The sequence below is a fragment of the Drosophila biarmipes genome, chromosome 2R, assembly GCF_025231255.1.
Source record: "Drosophila biarmipes strain raj3 chromosome 2R, RU_DBia_V1.1, whole genome shotgun sequence".
NCBI classification, from domain to species: Eukaryota; Metazoa; Arthropoda; class Insecta; order Diptera; family Drosophilidae; genus Drosophila; species Drosophila biarmipes.
Genome location: NC_066615.1, coordinates 9,848,531 through 9,860,610, shown reverse-complemented (window position 1 = coordinate 9,860,610; position 12,080 = coordinate 9,848,531). Strand labels below are relative to the sequence as shown.

The window sequence follows — 12,080 nt, the reverse complement described above, 5'->3', positions numbered from 1 at the left end:
CACGGCACAAAAGTGTCGAGTAATGGAAATGGATACTCAAAAGCATAAAAAAGAAAGTGGGCCTGAAAGGGATACACAGCTGGGCTAGCAAAATAAAATGGTGCATAAAATTTTAATGCATATCAAATGATTTAATTTGACGCCGCATAAAAATGGACACAAAAGTGTTTAAACAGGCAGTTAGGGCGGTGAGCGGTGGGCGCTGGTTGGTGGGCGTGGCCTGCGTGTGTGTGGTTGCCAGCACCGGGAAAAAGGAAAGCGAAGTCTCGTAATTACTTTGATGAAAAATGGCAGTTTCTGTGATTAAGCAAAGCCTGAAAGCAGGGAAAAGGAAGTGAGTCCACTTTGCCAGTGTGTGTGTGTGGCATGTGGCACCATTCACTTGATTACACATACGCCATGTTGGGCGAGAGGCGAGAGCAGGAAATTAAGCCTGTGGACTAGGCGGAAGTGGCCAAAGTCAAACGATGTGCCAGCCTGCAAGTATGTGTGGCAGCACTGGGAAAAACCCCTAGAAAAGTATTATAAGCTATAACGTACTATTAAAAATCTATTTAGCTGAAGTTGTTAAACAGAAAAAAACACCCAGCAAAAGTATTTTTAATTATAAACTTGTACAAAAATTCTTGAAATAACAAAGAAATTAGCTTTTATAATTTTCAAATAGCAACATAACACCGTTTGCATGTATAAGCCATAATTGAAGGTTTTTATACATTGTTGTTATCCCAGGCAATCATTTTCCCCAGTGTACATTTTTCCGGCCAAATCCATTCATATGTGTGTGTGTGTGCATGGGCCTAATGATGTCAGCGGCAGCGGGAACACGCAGTTGGCGCATTAGTTGTAATTGCCGCGCCATGTTCGCCAATGATCGCCGCGACTCCTTATCCAAGGATAAGGGCCTCCAAGGACCTGCGCCATAACTCAGCGCCCCGTCCTCGGTGAGCTTTTAAGTAAATATCGACGAAATATGCCCGAGCATGCTCGCCCATTCAGTGGCTCAAAAAAAAGAGACCCCCGACGACATGAAAAATCTAGCGAGAAAAACATCTTGCCATAAAGAATGCGAAAGAAAAATTGCAATTGCGATAGCGGCATCAGAACTGCAACGGCTGCCACACCATAACCATGCCACACCACCAACAATGACAATAAATTGCAGCAAAAATGAGCAATGAGTAATTCATATGGTGAGACAGAAGCTCCAGGCAGGAGCCGCGAGGAAGTCGAGGGAATAGCCGCAGAGCGAGCAATTCAACGGGCCATCAATCTTGACTGCTCCTTCTCCGTGGCCATGGCCAAAAGCTGAATCTGCTGCCGCTCTGCTGGCGCCGCAGAGTCTACATCAATTTGGCAGCCACGAGAGGAGTCCAGGAGCCGAGGGGCCGGGGAACGGACAATACGGGCGATACGGACATGCGGACAAACGGACAGCCCACGGACAACCAACGGACATGACGCGCTTTTATGTGGCTGCTGGGAATTGAGGAGCCCCAGAACAAAGGGGCAAGGCGGCAAGCTCTCGGTACGTGCGGGCTGAGCGTTTGTAATATGCTTGTAAAATGCAATAAATTTTGTTAGCCCTCGGACAAAGTCAGGACAGAGCAGCAGCGGCACCGGCAACATTGACGACGGCAAGCCATAAAACGCGTTTTTGATTTGCCCCAAAATTTATGTGAGCACATTAAATGCGAGACAGCCGAAAGAACAGCCAGGAGTGGCAGCGGCATCAGCCGAGCAACAGATTGTTGGGCGCCATTATCTCCGTGTGTTATCAGGCCAGGCAACAGCCAGCAACAGCAAGCAACACCAGCAACAGCAGCAACAGCAGCATTAGCAATCAGCAGGCAGCGACAGGTGTTGTCGTTATGTGCCATAATCTTTTTGACAACCCGCTGCATATTAAAGCAACGCCCCCGATGACAGAGTTGATTGGTGTGCCTGATGTTGCTGCTGCCACTGGGTTGTTGCTGGTTGCTCCCAGCAATTGCTGGCTGTTGATTCTACGCCGATATTGCTGGATGTTGCCTCTGCTGGCGGTGTTGGTCTATGTCAGGATGTGGCAAGTTGCTCTTGGTTGTTGTTGATTTAAGGCTATTGCTGCTGTCGCACGGTTTGTAGAAACTTAAATATCTTCATTTTGCGTATACAACAGGCTTGTATGGTTTATACAACTGAATTTGCAGGTTGTTGCTCCACAATCTTGCTTGCAGGCTCTTCCCTATCTCTTATATTGATTTATAATTTCAAAATTTTGTATAACTTTAGGTGTTTAGGATTGTTTCTGATGGTGATATTGCAGGCTGTTGCTCCCACGTTGCAACTGTAGGTCACTTCTAAATGGCCGTTTCTTTTACCCAATAAAAACTCTTATTAACTTTAGCCCGACGTTGCAAGCATACACTCCTAAATCCATTAGATACCCAGTGACACAAGTTTAAAGCTAATTTGGCCGGTGCCTGCTGGTTCTATCTCGCACTTATTTGCAATTTCTCCCCGATCTCTGTTTACAGTTCGGTTAGAATCTCTCGCCAAATCGCTGCATTCGCTGGTTGCGAAATCTTTGTTTGTTTATGGCAAGTTTTATGTATTGGCCGCTTTGCGAAACGGCAAACATGTGGGTCTGTCTACTAACATACAAATATGTATGCCGCTGAAATAGGAACATCTGCGTATGTTGACGTAATGCGAATGGAAATAGCCTATCCGCGATTATTCGGGCTAAACATTCCAAACTCTTTGTTTATGGGCCGGGGCATCATCATTGGCTTGGCCAATGCTCATTTTCGGTTTGGGAATAGGGAAAAGGGCCCTTCTCGTGGCCAATTGAGATGCCGAGCGGCTGGCGAAGCCCTAAACTTGACAAGAGCCGGAGTTGTGCCCGGACTGGTAATGGATGCGCAATTCCCCAGGACCTCGCTATCCCTATCTCTATATCTCCAGCCCGACTCCCAGGCCTCCGATGTCAATTAAGGCTCCTTTTTGGGCTGCGAACTGCAATTGCAATCAAAGTCTCCCGACACAAATTGCACTCCAATGGCTGGGCTATACACATTCCTACACCGATTGTAGTGCAGGGCGAAAACAATTGCCCCGGATCGGTATTGAATTGGATATTTATTTATTTCAACTCGACTCCGAACTTGAACCGAAAATCATGCAAATTGTTATATATTTCAATATTTTATTAGTCCAGGGAAACGGAATCCAAATGCCAATCGGATTCCGATGGCGATGCCGATTCTTCGCCAGGGCCATAAATTGCAGCAGTTGCTGCTGCTGCGAGTGGGGACTGGAGGAGGGACGAAGGACTTGGCCATAAATATCGCAGCCATTACACAAAACACAACTGCAAGGGGAGGCGGACCAGGGGCGACCCAAACACACACATAAAGATAGAGAAACATGAATGGCACAATAAATAAATCGGGTAAGCGGCGTTTTAAAACAAATAGAAAGAAAAATACACAATCCGAATAAAAACAAAGGGCAAAAACAAAACCATTCGAAATGCACAACCAATGCCGGGATGAGATAGGCGTTGAGTGCGGGGCGGGTGGCGAAATAGCGAAATAAAATTTGCATTTTTTGCGTTTAAAGCTTCGGTATCAGCAAAACTACGAACCGAATATAAAACCCAGGCAAAACAGCAACAAAAACCGAATCGAGACGATGAGATGTGCAAAGTCAAAGTCAGCAGAAGCGAAATGTTATCGGTTATTGAACAAGTATCGTTCGGTGGGGCGGTGCTCCATAAGGAGGGGCCCTCTATGGAGGGGGAATCGTCGAAGATGCTTGGTATGTGCATATTCCGGCGCTCACTCGCTGTTGTTAGGCCCCTTATAAATAACCGTGTGCGGCTCATCTTTATGTACATACTATATTTCTGTCCTCTGGAGTCGACTGAAGGTGCGCCGTATGCTGATTTCTTTTCGCTGAGCTTTTGTTTCGGAATTCGGTGTCTTTTAATGAGAGGAAATTTCCTTTTCATGCTGTAGTGACAACGAAGCGGATGAGTAATGTTATCTCAAGGGGACCGGAAGCTACTTCATCTGCTTTCAGATCTCGAAACTGAGTTTTATTTCCCTTTTTAAGTGGCTTTTGGAAGATTACATCTTATAAAATCATTTATTTAGTATCTAATATCCTTCTGTAATCTCAAAACTCATAAGATACAAGGGATTCGAGTTTCTGAAGTTACTTTATCTGCTTTCAGATCTCGAAACTGAGTTCCATTGCACATTTTATGTTAATCTTGCTTAGAAAATATACAATTACATAATTTTTGATCAAATATCTTTTATACATAATGTTTTCTGAACATAGAAGGCCCCATCTAATGAGGCACTAAAGATCCGGATTTTACTTTCCCAAGCTCTCGTTCCTCTGTTTTTTAAGAACCTTTCAGTTTAATTGTCTGGCCTGTGTATGAGTAATTTCCCAGCCCAGCTTAATTTTCTCAACACCCTCTTCCGCTCCTTTCCTCCACTTCTGCTTCGTTCCTCTCCCATTGCGACGATCAAAAATCATTTGATGTTCCCTGGCCCTTTCATGCGACTCTAAAAACTTTGCCGGAATCGAAACATTTTCAATACATTTGATTAAACCGGTCCGGCTGCCCGACCCCTGACCCCTTGACCCCCCCGCCTCATTCTCATCATCGTTGCTGATGGCCAGGACCATAAAACGTTTATCTCCCACACTTTGCTCTTTCGCTCCCTATCTCTGGACCCTGTCCGTACCCCTGGAGCCTCTTTATCGCAGTATCAATAAATTAATTTGAAAACTTTGTCGCTTCTATTTGATTCTGGCCGAGGCAGCCAGCCACCCAACGTTTTCCTCCTGCGCTCTGGCATTTTTCTTTTAATTTTTTTGTGCAAATTTTCGTCTGTTTCAAATTCGTTTCATCGTCGGTATCTTGTATCTATAAGTTAGCATCGCTTTCTGTTCTGGCTCCGTGTAATTTGCCCTCAGCCCTGCTCCTCCTTCCCGCCCCCTCCTCCAGCTCGTCTTCTACTTTTTGGGCAAGTACAACTACAACTAGGACAACTATGAGTTCAGTGCGATGGCATTTTGCTCGACAGGCAGTTAACATGAAGCGCCGCCGCCGCCCTCTTCCCCGATTTTCCCATTTTCCCCGAAAACCCTGCGCCCAACCGAAACATTTTCCGCCCTCGTGTGTGTGTGCGGGTGTGCGGGTATGCTAGTATTTTTTGGCTATTGAATTGGTTTCATGCTCATGCATTTTATATGAAATTGTCTGCATGTCTGTCTGACTTTTTGCCCATCGTGTCACGCCCACCACACCCAGGCCGCCCCTCGATTCGGTAATCTAACCCAGGGCCGTGGCAGTTGCAGCACTTTGGGATCGCAAAAATTTACATCGCTTAATTCGTTAGCCGAGAAAATGTTTTTCGCCTGCAATTAGTGGACAACATTTGTTAGCCAAACACTTTTCCGAAGGGGAAGGCGGCTGAAAGCGGCTGGAACGGGCAATAGGCAATGCAGGTAGCAAAAGTAGAGCTCTTATCTTTATTACAAAAAACGAAAAACTGCCAAAAAGAAGGAAAATGTGGGTAGAAAAAAGAACCAACCAGAAAGGAATTCGAATAAGAAGAAGCGAGAGAAGAGGTGGAGGCGGCAGCGAAAAAACCAAAAAAACTGTGAAATGGAGATGGGAATTTCTTTTTCTACTTGGCTCTCGTATGCTCGACTCTTATTTGAAGAAGAATTTTAATCCATGGTTTTTTAATGCGGGCGATAAACTTTTACGGCAATTGTCGACGGCATTAGCGGGCGGAGGAATGAGCCAGAAGGGAGGGGTGGCTTTCCTTTGGCCCTCTGTAACTTGGCCGATCGGCCGGGCTTAACTTAACTTAACCGCTCAGGTGCACACCCAGCACACTCAACACACAGCCCACACACTCGAATTCCCCGAATGGCAATGCCATACGCTTTCATTATGCTCCCCCGTTGACGCTTCTAATGTTTAATGCCTTAATTAAATGTTTCATTAGCACGCTCGACGCAGAGGGGCGTGGCAGACGCCCGCCCACGGCCATGGTTTAGGCCAACTGGCAACTGAAACATGCAATCAAAATAGGTGGCAGAAATAATAACTCTGTCTGGGCTGGGCGAAATTGGCAGCCTAGTTGGCGTTTTAATCATCAGATATTTAATTGTGTTAACGGGGTGATCTATTGGACGGTTATGTCTTTAGAGTTTAGTTGTCAAATCAGTAATAACAATAGAAATCATTAATATCTGAACGATTTAATAGCTTAAAGTGGATTTTGTATTGAACAATCTAAATTAGGCTCATGACACGGTTCTATTTAGTTATTCTCATTAAAGAATTTTATTAAGTAGTAAGCTTTTAAAAAGCAATATATTCTACCAATATTCTGTGCATAAAAGAGTATATTTTCTAAACAGATTTATGGCAATATTTTAGCCAAATAGAACACAATTAGAGCCATTATTTGATATTAATTTGGCTGCGCTGGGCTCTCGAATTTCGTTTTTATTTTCGGATCCAATTAGTTGGGGGACTATATCTAGTATCTATAAACATGGGCTTACCCGCTCTTCCTCATCGCAGACTCCCTGCCCGCTCTCTGCCGACCTCTCGCCACCTCATTTATCTAATTTCAAAATTCAGAATGGCTGTGTGTTGTGGGTTTCGGGTTGCGTCGCTTTAATGCTCTCGATTCAGTTGTTGCTGCTGGCTGTTCTCTGTTTGCTTGTCGTACATTGTAGCCATAAAAAATCCATTTTAGCCGGGCCAACACGCCAAACCAGTCGGTCAGAGTCGCCGAGTCTAGCGTTTTGTTATAAATTCACGACTTCACGGCAGCCACTCGGCTCTTTCTCGCCCCTCGCCCCTCGCCTCTCGCCTCTCGCGTCCCTTTCCCGTTGGTGGGGCCGCCCGGAGCAGCACTGGGGAATGGCAGGAGCGACCTTAGCCAAGGCTGAGATTGAAAAGATGACAAAGATGGCTGCAACATCCGGTTGGCCATGTGTGCAGCTGGGCGTGTGTGAGTGCCGCATATGGGCAATACGTGTGCGAGTGCCAGACAACGCCGGCAGCGGCGTCTCAGTTTCAGCCGCAGTCTGATTTTGAGTCTGTTACTGTTTCTGAATCTGAATCCGAGCCCGGGTTTGGGGTTGGCTGTGGGTCCGCGGCTGATAACTGCTCGGCGCCCCTTCCACTGCGGTTTCAGTCTGCCTTGTGTCTGCCAATCTACACTGGGCGAAAAGGTGTGGCTAGTGGCGGAAGCTTGATGTTCACGTAGAACACCGTTTTGACTCTATGCTAAGTTCTATTCTTTTGTTGTTTTATGAAAAATGTATCACTCCCTACTTTGGTACAATACTTTCTTAGACAATACTTTAAGGAACTTAGATGATTATAACCAATTTTTACTACACTATCTTGTCACATTATGAATTAAAATACTAATCGTTTTAAAATAATTTAAATTGTACTTCATAAATCTTTGAGGAACTTTGTAGATTATAACCAGAACTTAGTAGACTATAACCGTTTCATCTATATAATTTCGTATACACTTTCAAAAAACTTCAATATTTTCTAGCTAAGTGATAACCACACAAGATAGGAGTTCTGTACTACACGACTTTTCGCATCTTAACTAGATCTAAAACCAGCTTCCCTCCGAATATTTGGGTGTATTATTCCACTAATACGAGGGCTTGAGAACTTTCTTGTGAAGTAGAATTCTAGAAACTTGTTCAGCTCTGACTTAGTTCCGATCCCTTGAGCCGAATCGCGGACCTATAGTGCTAACGCTAGGGCCTTGTGAGGCACTGTAGATACTTTGGCTTGGTGTGGGTGCGATGTCTGGGCCTGGCGTTCGCACTTTGTAACTGCAACTGTGCGAGTGCGAGTGCGAGTGCGATACCCGTGTCTGTGGCGATAGCTCTTGTTGCCGGATTGAGCGACTGCGGCATGACGCATTGGCTGGGCCCCAAACGTTTTTGGCTGATTGTTCACTTTCGCATTACTTTTTGTTTTGTACTTTTATTCGGTTGGCTTTGGAATATTTTGTGTGATTTTTGCACTTATTTAGCTGGAGCACTGTGTTCGAGTGTGTGTGTGTGTTACTGCCTTTGTCTTTGCCTAGCATTGTGTGTGTGTGAGGCAGCGGCGAGGGGCGGTGGGCGGCTGGGCAGAGAGAGGCAGGAGAGAGCCAGCAGACAACCGGCAAAGACGAGACGCGCAGCACGAATGAATGGAGTTTCGCAGCCAGCGAGCGAGCAAGGCTATGCCCGCTGGTTCGGTGGGCCGAAGAGCAGCGAAGAGAGCCGACGGCGCCCGAAGCTCGCTCGCGCCATCGCGACTCTCTCTTATGGTGGCGGCGGCCATTGCTCAGGCGTGTAGGTCGTCTAGAGGCCGTTGCGGACCGGCTCTCTTCGCTTGGTGGGCCCGAACCGGGGCGACTCTCTTTGTCGGCCGGGCCAAAACTGCAAATCAAAGTCGAGGTCGTTGTACGAATGAAAGAATGTCGGCATGTGATTGTGGCCGGCGTCGCTGCCGCTGCTGGCGTCGCAGCCGTCGTCGCAGTTGCCGCCGCAGTCGCCGAATGATGTTTAATGCCTGGCCCGATCTGCCACCCAACGCAACGCCCCCTCTCACGGCGCGGCTCTGCTGCATTATGCTGCCATGTATCTGTCTCTTTACGTCGCCTGTGTGTGTGTGTGTGCATGCCTCTCTCTCTCTGCCGCTCTCTTCGTGGGCAACCTTTAGCGCCCTCTCAGTCGGCGTCTGCACTGGGAAAAAATGTTTGACACTCTACCTATTCATTAGATTCTATACAAAAATACCTCGCTTGAAATGTGCAATAACCAAAGTGGAATTTGCGAATATTTGAATGCCATGGTGTTAGATGTTATATGCTAGGAAAATTCCTTGTTTTATATAAAAGATATATTAATTCTTTACTAACTTTATTTTAAAGGCCTCTGGAACTGAACTTTACATTAGTATAAAAACATTTCGCAATGGACAATAATTAATATTAGCTTATAGAAATTTTGACATTCTGTCAAATCTAACTATGAACTATTGACACTCTCCGCACTCATTTTGGCATAAGTCCGAAGTTATTTTTCCAGGTGTAGGCAAAAATGCTGTTACTTTTATGTGCAACCCTTCCGCCGGCCACCCCTTTCAGCCGCCCAGAAGGAATTCAGTTAGCCCCGCTCGCTTTGACCATTTTTACTACCTTTTCTGCAACTCTTTTTCCTTTTGGCCATCTATTCTACCATTTTTGCCTTCTTTTCGGCTGCCTCGCCGCTTTCGCGCGTTTGTAATAAAAACTCGTTATAAGTAGAAATTCTTTTCTTCTGGGCTAGTTCCACCTGTCCTCCCCTCGTCCGCTGGCCTTCTTTAAGCACTCTTCGCGGCCACTTTTCTTTATTATCATTTTTTCGGCTGTTTCTGGCCGTTCCTCCGCTCTTGGCCATAACAAATGTGAGAACCGCCCGAGGCTGGAGCGGCTAGAGCCCTCAGAAGTCGGAGTCCGGAGTTAACGCCCCCAGTTATCCCACTATCCCGCAGTTCTCAGCCCTTTCTCGGCCGGCTCAGCTCAATTAGAGCTAATTTGCTTATCAGCAGTGAGTGGGGATGCCTCCGCGGAACGGAATTGTCACTTTCGACCGGCTGATAAGGCGGCCGAACTCGGGCGATAAGATAACCGCTCACGTGTAAGGGGAATCGAAGCGAAATTAGTTTTCCGGAACTCGCACAAACTGCGAATTCACTCCGGCCACGGACTATTTAACATCATTTATCGTGGGCCGCAAACAAGGCCCGAAGCAGGGGGCAGATGGGCGCCTGAGACGCATGATTGGGCAGAAAGTGATTGGCAGTGTTATTGACCAACAACAACCCATTTTCGGCCGGGAATTTGCATGGCCAACGGGAAGAGCGTGGCAAATGTGCTGATGAATGGGCTCGGTTAGATTGATGACTCGCTTATTGCATTGAGAAAGTACGCGAAGAAAGGGGGCTGCCCAAGAGGGAAGGATTGCGAGGGGGAGCTACCATGCTGGGTGTCTTCGAATAACTGATCTACACTTTTAAAAAACCATTTCAGTCGTATTTAATTGGTAGTGATATCCTTCAATATCAAGCGTATCTTGAAATAGTTTTTTAATGACAAAACTTAGAGGGATTGCTGGGGTTCCTCGAGGGTTACTTCCCTCACTTTGTTAGGCACGGCGGATACTTGATATCTAACTCTTGTAAGCTGTCGGTTTTACTTGTGGGCCTATCTTATCATTGAGAAGCATTTAAAATTAAAGATGATAAGACTCATCTCTCCTGAATCTTTCTTTGATACCAAATACCCTTGTATTCCCTCGGGTTTTTGTCACACCTGGCGTATACTTGATACGCACTCCACCCAATACTGCGGTCAACCCTTCCCCTCGCCACTTGTCACTTGACTACAACTAATGCGCTCTAATGACTGCCCACTCACCTGTAATTTTCCGGCTCACAGCAACATTCATTTTCTGGCTTCCCCCTCGGATTTAGCTGTTTCTCTCATAATTTGTTTTCCTTTTTGTTTTTGGCAAATGGCGCGACGTATTAAATGCAAATGGATTACGGCGAATTGATTATGGTCGCGCCGGCGTTGGGTTACACACGATATCGTAAGCCTTACAGCGTACCAGAACTTGGCCAGGTGCGCCGGCCACCACACACAGACACAGCAGAGTGTACTTAACGGTCTCAAATTCCGCTGGCTGATCACTCTTTCGCTTGGAATTTATGCGGTTTTTTGGTTTCTTTTAGTATCTTTTTGCTTTAAGTTCACAGAGCACCTGCGACTGCTTCGCTGGAGGCTCTCGGCTCGACTGTCGCTGCACTTTTGGGCCACAACGGCCAGAACTTGGCTGGCAAAGGGCTTTCCGTGGGGTGGCCACTGCTGGCCACTCGATCAGCGCCGCCGAGCGGAGGAGCCGGGCAACCTCGGCTGGCGGACGTTGCGTGGCGACTGAATGCCAACTTCTCGGGGACTGGCCCAACGAGAACTGCCGTGAGCCTCTGCTCGGCGGCCACGCGGCGGCAGAGCAGCGGCAGAGCGCCGGCGCAGGTGCGACAGGGAGCTGCGCTGCGCTGCCGCCGCGGCGCTTCCGCACTGCACCGCTGCAGCGGTAAAAGGGGGCGGGCTGGGTCGTCGTGCCAGACAACGAGTGCATTGGCATAGTAAACTTTTGCACGAGGCGCCAGTCCCTCTCTGTCTCTCCCTCTCGCTCGCCCGCCCCCCACCCGCTCTCTTTCGCTGGCGCTCGCTGCGATGCCGTTAGATGCGCACTTGACGTCTGGCGTCGCAACAAGTCGGCGGCAGCGCAGTGGACTGCGGCAGCGGTAGCAGCAGAGGCTTCGCTGTCTGTCTCGCCTTCGTTTTCCCCGAAAAAAGGATTCCCCGAACCCCAAACGAACAGGGCCGAACGCCAGCGAACCGAACAACGGCCGAGGAGAACCGAACGCCAACGGCGCCAGCGAAGTTCTTACACCGATTTTTTCCGCATTTTTAGGGGCTTCCTTTGGGTGGTACTAACTAGCCGACAATTGATAGTCCCAACGCTGAAATATATCCCTAAGAAACAAGACTTTACGAATCTGAGTTTATTTTTAGAGGTACTGCTTAGGAAAAACCTGTCATGTTCATAAAGCGCAGTATGATTTGAATTTGAGAAAGGATAGGACATTAATGAAAAATCATATAATTAAAAAAATACGAAAATATACTGACATCAACAAAGCAAACCTAAGATTTATGATTATCATTAAAGACAGCTTTGACAGATAGTTTCATAAAAGTGCGTATCATATATATATTTAAAAACTGAGTAGATAGGGACATTAGTACAAATAGTTTGATGATGGATAGTTACCAATATAGAATAATCCGTGTACCAGGCTTTTTGTTATAGTTTGTATGGTAACATAAAAATTGTCTGGAGCATACTTTTTTCAATTACTGAGTAGATAGGGACATTATTCAAATGATGTTTAAATATATGGTTGATGAATAGTTACC

General features: G+C 46.6%; 1 long non-coding RNA gene across 6 annotated transcripts in view; it reads right to left on the bottom strand.

The window, feature by feature from the left end:
* LOC122818190 (uncharacterized) overlaps positions 1 to 10,987 on the bottom strand; it is a 48,602-nt gene extending 37,615 nt beyond the window's left edge. For 5 of the 6 annotated variants that reach the window (XR_006367688.2, XR_007764015.1, XR_007764016.1 and 2 more), the window contains exon 1: positions 6,586 to 8,235. This is a non-coding gene — a long non-coding RNA (uncharacterized LOC122818190). Of the gene's footprint in view, positions 1 to 6,585; positions 8,236 to 10,511 lie in introns of those variants that run through there. The other variant, XR_007764018.1, reaches the window with a different exon arrangement.
* Positions 10,988 to 12,080: the final 1,093 nt, after the last annotated feature.